The sequence below is a fragment of the Homarus americanus genome, unplaced genomic scaffold (assembly GCF_018991925.1).
Source record: "Homarus americanus isolate GMGI-L3 unplaced genomic scaffold, GMGI_Hamer_2.0 scaffold40248, whole genome shotgun sequence".
Lineage (NCBI taxonomy): Eukaryota > Metazoa > Arthropoda > Malacostraca > Decapoda > Nephropidae > Homarus > Homarus americanus.
In genome coordinates this window covers 11,169,218-11,178,005 of record NW_024712526.1, presented here as the reverse complement: position 1 = coordinate 11,178,005, position 8,788 = coordinate 11,169,218, and the positions used below count along the sequence as shown (strand labels likewise).

General features: G+C 48.0%; 1 non-coding gene across 1 annotated transcript; it reads right to left on the bottom strand.

Annotated features, from left to right (window-relative positions):
• Window positions 1–2,445: 2,445 nt before the first annotated feature.
• On the bottom strand, window positions 2,446–2,527 carry Trnaf-gaa. The gene has a single exon. It is a non-coding gene; the product is annotated as a tRNA-Phe (tRNA).
• Window positions 2,528–8,788: the final 6,261 nt, after the last annotated feature.

The window sequence follows — 8,788 nt, the reverse complement described above, 5'->3', positions numbered from 1 at the left end:
TTGATATTACAGTAAGTAGTAGTACTGGTTGTTTAAATATACTGTACTGTTGTATTATTTTAAGTATGTGGCGTGTTCTTGTTGGATTTATTTGTTGATTGTTATTATTTATTATTATTATAGTTGTTTGAAGAAGTATATAGTGTTGTTGGCAGTTGTGGTCTCGTGGATGATAATTGCCCGCACTTGATAATAATGTTGAAAGGACTGTATTAGCTATATAGTGTTGTTGGCAATGTTATTGTGAAATATTACTGACAGCTCACTGCCATACAGTTGGCAGTCGACTTAGGGTACAACCATTTTGTTGGCATTGCTGGTGAATTACTGTCAACATTTCTGTAGCTTCTTAAGAACTGTATTTATGGGTGATGTTAAGAATAGTATTGTTATGGGTACTTATTGTTTTATGTATTGTAATAAGGAAAATAAGATTATAAGTATTGTGTTTTGAAATTTTTTGTTGGTAGTTGTTTTAATTAAGAATGTATTATTTGTTGTGTTGATTTAAAACAGGGGTTCCCAAGCATGTTTTAGTACGACCCCGTCTAGTATTGTGGCCTATCCAGTGCGACCCCCAAGTCATTACATACGCTGTACGAGGATCTTGAGAGTAAATACGGACATAATGATATACGTATTTAACTAAAAAAACAAGTAAGGAAAATGTATAACTTAATTGAGAAGTCTAAAAAAACACCGGCAGAAACAGGCTACAACTCTGTCATGTTTAATATGTGACGTGTTGTTTTGATCATTTAATGTTCTGTACCTGGGGATATAATTACAGGGTTCAGCAACATATCATACAATTTTCTATGCCATGCAGTACGTATTACGTATGTGACATGTGTGCATCAGCTTATAATTAATTTTCAATACAAGTTACATGTCATAATTCATATGTAACGTGTGTGTATTATCATTAAAAGAAATTATGTTAACTGGGGGGTATAATTATGTGATTAAACAGCATAACAGACAATTTTCTAAGTTTAAGTTTGATATGCGTTTACGGTAATATTTTTTTAATTTACACTACTGACAGGAAAGCTGCCTCACAGACATAGGAGCTTCCAAATTGCATCAGAATCTTGATAGTTTAATTTTTACCTGTTGAAGATCAATTTGATAAATAACTCAAAACATTGATGTCATCATAGATGGTAAATTCACCCTTGCCTCGTTATCATCCTGTAATTCTGGTATTTCGAGGACAAAAGAGCCACACTGTTTTATGTGTCTTGAACAGAAACTGAACAAAATCCAAAGACTCAGTAAGCAACTCAGGGAATCTTATCATTGAAATTTGCTGCCATTTTTTTTTGGGTAACGTATTCCCAGCGTCTGCCTTAACACAAGGAGAGTAGCTGCATTATTGTTGGCAGTAGGTCACTCAGGCCTTACGGAGGGAATGTTGGCAGGTGTCCTAATTAGTCGACATCTGTATTTTATAATATATATATATATATATATATATATATATATATATATATATATATATATATATATATATATATATGAACCAGGTATTGTATATAATGGCTAGAGGATATTTATTAAGTTCACTATTTTCTAAGTTATAATAGCAGTCTTTCTCTTACTGTGATATAGTGTTGGAAATACTCTATATAACATTTTTCGTGTTGCTTCAAGTCTAGAATATCGATGGTAATATTTTCCTCGGTAGCGCCAGTTTTTGAATCGTGATTTTATTTCAATGGGATGCTTGTTGATTACTTTGCGTCCCCCTCTCCCCCAAGGTTAAGAATCACTGACCTACATTAATGACGATGACTCAAATGAAGGTTGTTGGCCGTGTGTGTGTGTGTGTGTGGGATAACTGAGCCAAGACCTGTTATCTTGTTGGTGGCTCGTTGGCAGCCGGTACTGAACACGTCGTGAACAAGTCTCTCGCTCCCTCACCACCACCATAGTTTACGAACCTTAATATTATTGTTCTTAACAGTTTTGTTTATTTTCTGGAATAAATTTATTAATTCATACACTTGAGTTTTTTCGCTCTGTCCTGAAAGTGGAAAGTCACAGACATATAAATACAGTAATTATCGGGTGAGTGTTTATCAAGGTCAGTATTAGTTACCCCTCTCCCCATGAGAGAAAACGGAAGTTGTTCTGTTGACAAACAGATAATGTCAATCACTATTGTGTGCACCTGGTTATTGATGGTACAGTAGCTGTTAGTAGAGTAGTAAGACAACCCTGCTACGTTGTACACTTAATAATAGTACAATAGCTGTTGGACAGACCTATACTGTGAACGTGAACGGGATTCGAACCCACTTCAACAAGCACCCTCTGCTGTAGTGTGATGCTAATTTATATAATAATATGCTTTTAACGCCTCGTATCTTATATAATTTTAAAATACAGTAATTCATTTAACACGAGTGCTGTTAAAATGCACTTGATATCGAAAAGTTTCAGCGCGAATGGGATTCGAACCCATGAAGGCAGAGCCCATTAGATTTTCAGTCTAACTCCTTAACCACTCGGACACCGCGCCCTTCTCAAAAAAACATAAAAATTCCATTTATAGGAAACGTATGTTTGTGCTAAGATATACAGCAGTATGGTTATTTTAATACTATATATACTGCATTTATTTTCTCTCTCTCAGGACGTTGTTTTATAAATTATTTAGTTTTGTTTTATTTCTATATATATATATGTTTTATTTACTTAGTACTGCTTTTTTTATTTGTATGGTTTTAAAGTTCTGAATTGTTTATTGCATTTTGGAGACCAATTTGTTTCGTCTTATATATAATAATTTAATAATTTATTCTACAAGTATATGGCTATAGTATACGGTAGCATTTTAACGAATAGTAATTTATATATATCCTGTAATGTGTATGAATTTATATTTAGTTGAATTAATATGAACTGTTTCTAACGTTTGTTTTCTCCCTTCCACAGGTAAGAGGATGAAGCAGTATAGGGGTGTGTGTGTCAGGTAGGAGGTGTCTTAATTAAAGGTGTGAGTGGAAGGTACCCCTCTCTCTTTCTTTCGCCCCCGCCCTCTCCTTCCTTCCTCCCTCCCTCCTCCTCCTCCTCCTCCTCCTCCCTCCTCCTCCTTCCTTCCTCCTCCCTTTCCTCCCTCCCTTCCTCCCTCCTTCCCCCTCCTTTCCTTCCTCCTCCTCCCTCCTCCTCCTCCCTCCCTTTCCTCCCTTTCCTCCCTTTCCTCCCTCCCTCCCTCCTCCTTTCCCTCCCTCCCTTTCCCCTCCCTTCTCTGCTAATACTCACCTGCCTGTACAGTATATATTCTACCTGTAACTACAATATACTGTACAGGTGTTAAATAATTTATAAGGTGTGTGTGTGTGTGGCAGAACCTTGACGACGGTGGTGAATTCCCTGACTCACCCTCACTCCCTCCACCACCACAACGTTCCTCCCTCCCTCACATGATGACTGGCAGAAGCGTGTAACCGAGCGTCCTATAGTCTGGGAAGGTGTGACTGTTGAATGGTTGTGACCGGGTGGAGACACACACACACACACGTAGATATATAATGGATTGCCTGATAGATTTATATTGGGAAGGTTAGATAGATTTATTTAGGTAGATAGATAAATAGATTGATAGATAGATGGATGGATAAAGTTAGACATACTGACATCAAGAGGGTGAAGTAGACACAGACATTTGCCCCAGACAGACAGGAAGAATTTCAGTATTTGTCAGCGGAAGGGACCTAAATATATTTGTTGTCTGTTGGTGTCTGGCTATATGGTGTTGAGACCGTTAGTCTCTGGGCTTGAGTGTCGATCGTGAACTAATGCTCAAGGTTGTCTTAGTAACATCCTCCTCTTCTCTTCCTCCTCTCTTCCTCTCCTCCTCCTCCTCTTCTTCTCCGCCTCCTCCAGACCTTCATCACCCCTCACCCCCCTTCCCTCACCTCACCTCCACTTCCTCCTCAATTCTTCCCACCTCAACCACTACCTTCCCCTCCTCCCTCCCCTTTCTTCCCTCCTCATTCCCTTTATTTCTCTCACTTCCCCTTCTTCCTCCATCTTCTTCCAACACGAAAAGGAGGAGGTGGGGGTTGTTGCTCTGGATTCATTCTGCATTAATTATATGTTGTGGTGGTAGTAGTGGTGGTGGGTCATGGTAGTAGTGGTGTCATGGTAGTAAGTAGTGGTGGTGGGTCGGTAGTAGGTGGTGGGGTCGGTAGTAGTGGTGTGTCGTGGTAGTAGTGGTGGTAGGTTGTGGTGGCAGTGGGTTGTAGTAGTAGTGGGGTTGGGTAGTAGTGGTGGTGGGGAGCTGTGGTGGTGGTAGTGGTGGCGGGCTGTGGTAGTTTCAGAGGCGTGTGGTGGTGGTGGTAGTAGTAGTAGTAGTAGAAGTGATATGCGTTGTAGTAATGGTGGTGGTTGTTAGTGGTAGGTGGTGATAGTAGTAGGGGGATGATGGTAGTGGTGTTTGGTGGTGGTCGCCTGGACAACCATTGTTTAGGGGAAAATGGTGAAGAATGACACTAAAGTATGCAACTTTTTGTGTGTGAGAATGAGTGAGTGGACATGTATGTATGTGTGTGTACGGGCAACTACATACGCACTAAAATGTACACACAGGTATCAAGTCTTCACCAAACCGTATGACAACGCACTCACATGCACTCACACGCACACATACAAAGGCCTCATTGATTTTAAGGCGACAGGAACGTGGTGACTGATTCAGGCAAGTGGAGTCAATCCCTCCTCCTCCCTCCAGGTAAAGGGGGGGTAAAAGATTATTAAGATGTTGGGTAGAAAAATACGGGAGGATAAATAGCGTGGATGAATAGGAAGAGAGAGAGGAGAGAGAGAGGTGGGTAGCAGTCTCTCTCTCTCTCTCTCTCTCTCTCGGGCCGAAGTACCCTGAGGGGTCTCTTTGTGGCTCTCTGTTGTAGGTCCCAGAGCCTCCGTCCAGCCTCGCACACACACACACACACACACACACACACACACACAACTTTGCCTCCCTCCCCTCCTCCCTCCTGTCTGTCTGTCTGTCTGTCTCTTATTATATTGTACTAATTAGCGGAATGGTCAAATTGTCCCAGCCGTAACAGCAACTAACCTAACCAGTCCTTGTATTACCAGATGATTGTGTTAACAAACTAGAGGAATAAACAATATAGACAGGCATTAATTGACACTAACAACTGTACTGGTGTCTCTTCCCCCAAAAAAAAAAAAATCAAAACAAAAACAACTCGTCCTCAAAGCAAAAAAAAACAACAAAAAAAGACAAGGATCAATGGTAGTGTTATTTTAATTGACGTACGTGACTGCTTGCTTGGCCTGCCTTTAAAACGCCACTGTAAACAAAGCGAGGTGAGAGAGAGAGAGAGAGAGAGAGAGAGAGAGAGAGAGAGAGGGCCTGGTCATTTTTTTTAAGCCGTATTTGGTAGAGTTCTCCTCCCCCTTGATTGATCTTAACCTCCTCCCCCTACCCTCCCCATCATTCTCTTCCTCCCCCTCCATCATTTCCTCACACCACCATCTACCCTTTACCTTCCTCCTGCCCTTCCTTCCTTTCCTCCTCCTTTCTCCTCTTCCTCCTCCTTTCTCCCTTCTCCTCCCTCCTTTCCCCTTCTCCTCCTCCTCCTCTTCCTCCCCATCCTCCCTCCTCTGATCGATCCCTCTTCCCTCCTCCCTTCTCCCTCCCTCCTCCTTCTCCCTTCTCCCTCCTCCCTTCTCTCCCTCCCTCCCTTCTTCCCTCCTTCTCCCTCTCTCCCCCTTTCCAGTCTATTAGTTTACAAGATAATGGCTTGGTGTTGGGGAGGTGAGGAGGTGGTGGAGGTAGGAGGGAGTGGTGGGAGGTAGTGGAGGAGATGTGGTGGAGGTTGGGGAGGGAGGTGGGGAGGGTTGAGGGAGGTGTGGGTGGAGGTAGTGGGAGGAGGTGTGGTGGAGGTAGGGTGAGGGAGATGGGGAGGTAGTGAGGAGATGGGTGGGGTTGGGGAGGGGAGGTGGGAGGTAGTGAGGAGATGTGGTAGGGGAAGAGGAGATGGGGAGGTAGTGAGGAGGTGGTGGAGGGGAGGGAGGTGGTGGAGTGGAGGAGGTGGGGGTGAGGGAGGTGTGGGTGGAGGTAGTGAGGAGATGGTGGAGGGGGTGGGAGGGAGGGGAGGGAGATGTGGTGAGGTGGGTGGGAGGTGGAGGTGAGGGAGGTGGTGGAGGTAGTGAGGAGATGTGGGAGGTAGGAGAGATGTGGTGGGGTTGTGAGGAGGTGTGGTGGGAGGTGGTGAGGAGATGGTGGAGGTAGGAGGGAGGTGTGGTGGAGGTTGGGGAGGTGGTGGGAGGTGGGGAGGGGAGGTGGGGGAGGGGAGGGAGGAGGGTGGGAGATAGAGGGAGGTGGTGGAGGTTGGGGAGGGAGTGTGGGGAGGTAGGGGAGGAGGTGTGATGGGAGGTTGGGGAGGGAGGTGTGGGTGGGGAGGTAGTGAGGGAGGTGTGGGGAGGTAGGAGGGAGGTGTGTGGGATGGGGAGGGGAGGTGTGGGGAGGGAGGAGGGAGGTGGAGGTAGGGGAGGGAGGGAGGGGAGGGGAGGTGTGGGTGGGAGGTGGAGGAGGTGTGGTGGAGGTTGTGAGGGAGGTGTGGAGGTAGTGAGGGAGATGTGGTGGAGGTGTAGTGAGAGTGTGGGTGGAGGTTGTGAGGGGAGGTGGTGGAGGTAGTGAGGGAGTGGTGGGAGGTAGTGAGAGAGGGGAGGTGAGGGAGGTGGTGGAGGTAGTGGAGGGAGATGTGGTGGAGGTAGGAGGGGAGGTGTGGTGGAGGTAGTGGGGGGAGGTGGGTGGAGGGAGGAGGGAGGTGGGGAGGTAGGAGGGAGGTGGTGGAGGTAGGAGGGAGGTGTGGTGGAGGTTAGAGGGGAGGTGTGGTGGAGGTAGTGAGGGGAGGGGAGGTGTGAGGGGAGATGTTGAGGTGGTGAGGGGAAGTGTGGTGGAGGTGGGGGGGGTCACTTGCCTGGAGTGTGTGGCCTGGGAGATAAAAGCGAGATAGGGGAGTCGTGTCTTGTGAGATAACACTGGTGGTGGTGGTAGAGGGGGGGTGGGGGGGGTGGTGGTGCTGGTGGAGAGGAGTGGTGGTGGTGTGAGAGGTTAGTGGTGGTGGTGCTGGTGATGGGTTAGTGGTGGTGGTGCTGGTGGCAGAGGTTAGGGTGTGGTAGAGGTTGGTGGTGGTGGTGGTAGAGGTTAGTGGTGGTGGTGCTGGTGGTAGATGTTAGTGGTGGTGGTGGTAGAGGTTAGGTGGTGGTGGTGCTGGTGGTAGAGGTGGTGGTGGTGCTGGTGGTAGAGGTTAGGTGGTGGTGGTAGAGGTTAGTGGTGGTGCTGGTAGATGTTAGTGGTGGTGTGCTGGTGGTAGAGGTGTGTGGTGTGGTGGTAGAGGTTAGGTGGTGGTGGTAGAGGTTAGTGGTGCTGGTGGGTAGAGGTTAGGTGGTGGTGTGCTGGTGGTAGAGGTTAGTGGTGGTGTGCTGGTAGTGAGGTTAGTGGTGCTGGTGGTAGAGGTTAGTGGTGGTGGTGGTGGTGGTAGGAGTTAGTGGTGGTGGTGCTGGTGGTAGAGGTTAGTGGTGGTGGTGGTGGTGGTGAGAGGTTAGTGGTGGTGGTGCTTGGTGGTGGGGTTAGGTGGTGGTGCTGGTGGTGGGGTTAGTGGTGGTGGTGGTGGTGGTGGGGTTAGTGGTGGTGGTGCTGGTGGTGATGGGGTTAGTGGTGGTGGTGGTGCTGGTGGTAGAGGTTAGTGGTGGTGGTGCTGGTGGTAGGGTTAGTGGTGGTGGTGGTGGTGGTAGAGGTTAGTGGTGGTGGTGCTGGTGGTGGGGTTAGTGGTGGTGGTGGTGCTGGTGGTGGGGTTAGTGGGGTGGTGCTGGTGGTAGAGGTTAGTGGTGGTGGTGGTGGTGGTGGGGTTAGTGGTGGTGGTGCTGGTGGTGAGGTTAGTGGTGGTGGTGGTGCTGGTGGTGGGGTTAGTGGTGGTGGTGGTGGTGGTGGGGTTAGTGGTGCTGGTGCTGGTGGTAGAGGTTAGTGGTGGTGGTGCTGGTGGTGGTAGGGGTTAGTGTGGTGGTGGTGGTGCTGGTGGTGGGGGTTAGTGGTGGTGGTGGTGGTGAGTGAGGTTAGTGGTGGTGGTGCTGGTGGGGGTTAGTGGTGGTGGTGGTGGGGTTAGTGGTGGTGGTGCTGGTGGTAGGTTAGTGGTGGGTGGTGCTGGTGTGGTAGAGGTTAGTGGTGGTGGTGCTGGTGGTGGGGTTAGTGGTGGTGGTAGAGGTTAGTGCTGGTGGTGGGGTTGGTGTGGTGGTGCTTGGTAGAGGTTAGTGGTGGTGGTGTTGGTAGAGGTTAGTGGGTGTGTGGTGGGTGGTAGAGGTTAGTGGTGGTGGAGGTTAGTGGTGGTGGTGGTGGTGGTGGTAGAGGTTAGTGGTGGTGGTGCTGGTGGTAGAGGTTAGTGGTGGTGGTGGTGGTGGTGGTAGAGGTTAGTGGTGGTGGTAGGAGTTAGTGGTGGTGGTGCTGGTGGGAGGGTTAGTGGGGTGGTGCTGGTGGTAGAGGTTAGTGGTGGTGGTGCTGGTGGGAAGGGTAGTGGTGGTGGTGCTGGTGGTAGAGGTTAGTGGTGGTGGTGCTGGTGGTGGGGGTTAGTGGTGGTGATGCTGGTGGTAGGGTTAGTGGTGGTGGTGGTGGGGTTGGTGGTGGTAGTGGTGCTGGTGGTGGGGTTAGTGGTGGTGGGTGCTGGTCATAGTGGTGGTGGTGGTGCTGGTGGTAGGGGTTAGTGGTGGTGGTGCTGGTCATGGTGGTGCTGGTGGTAGTGGTGGTTGT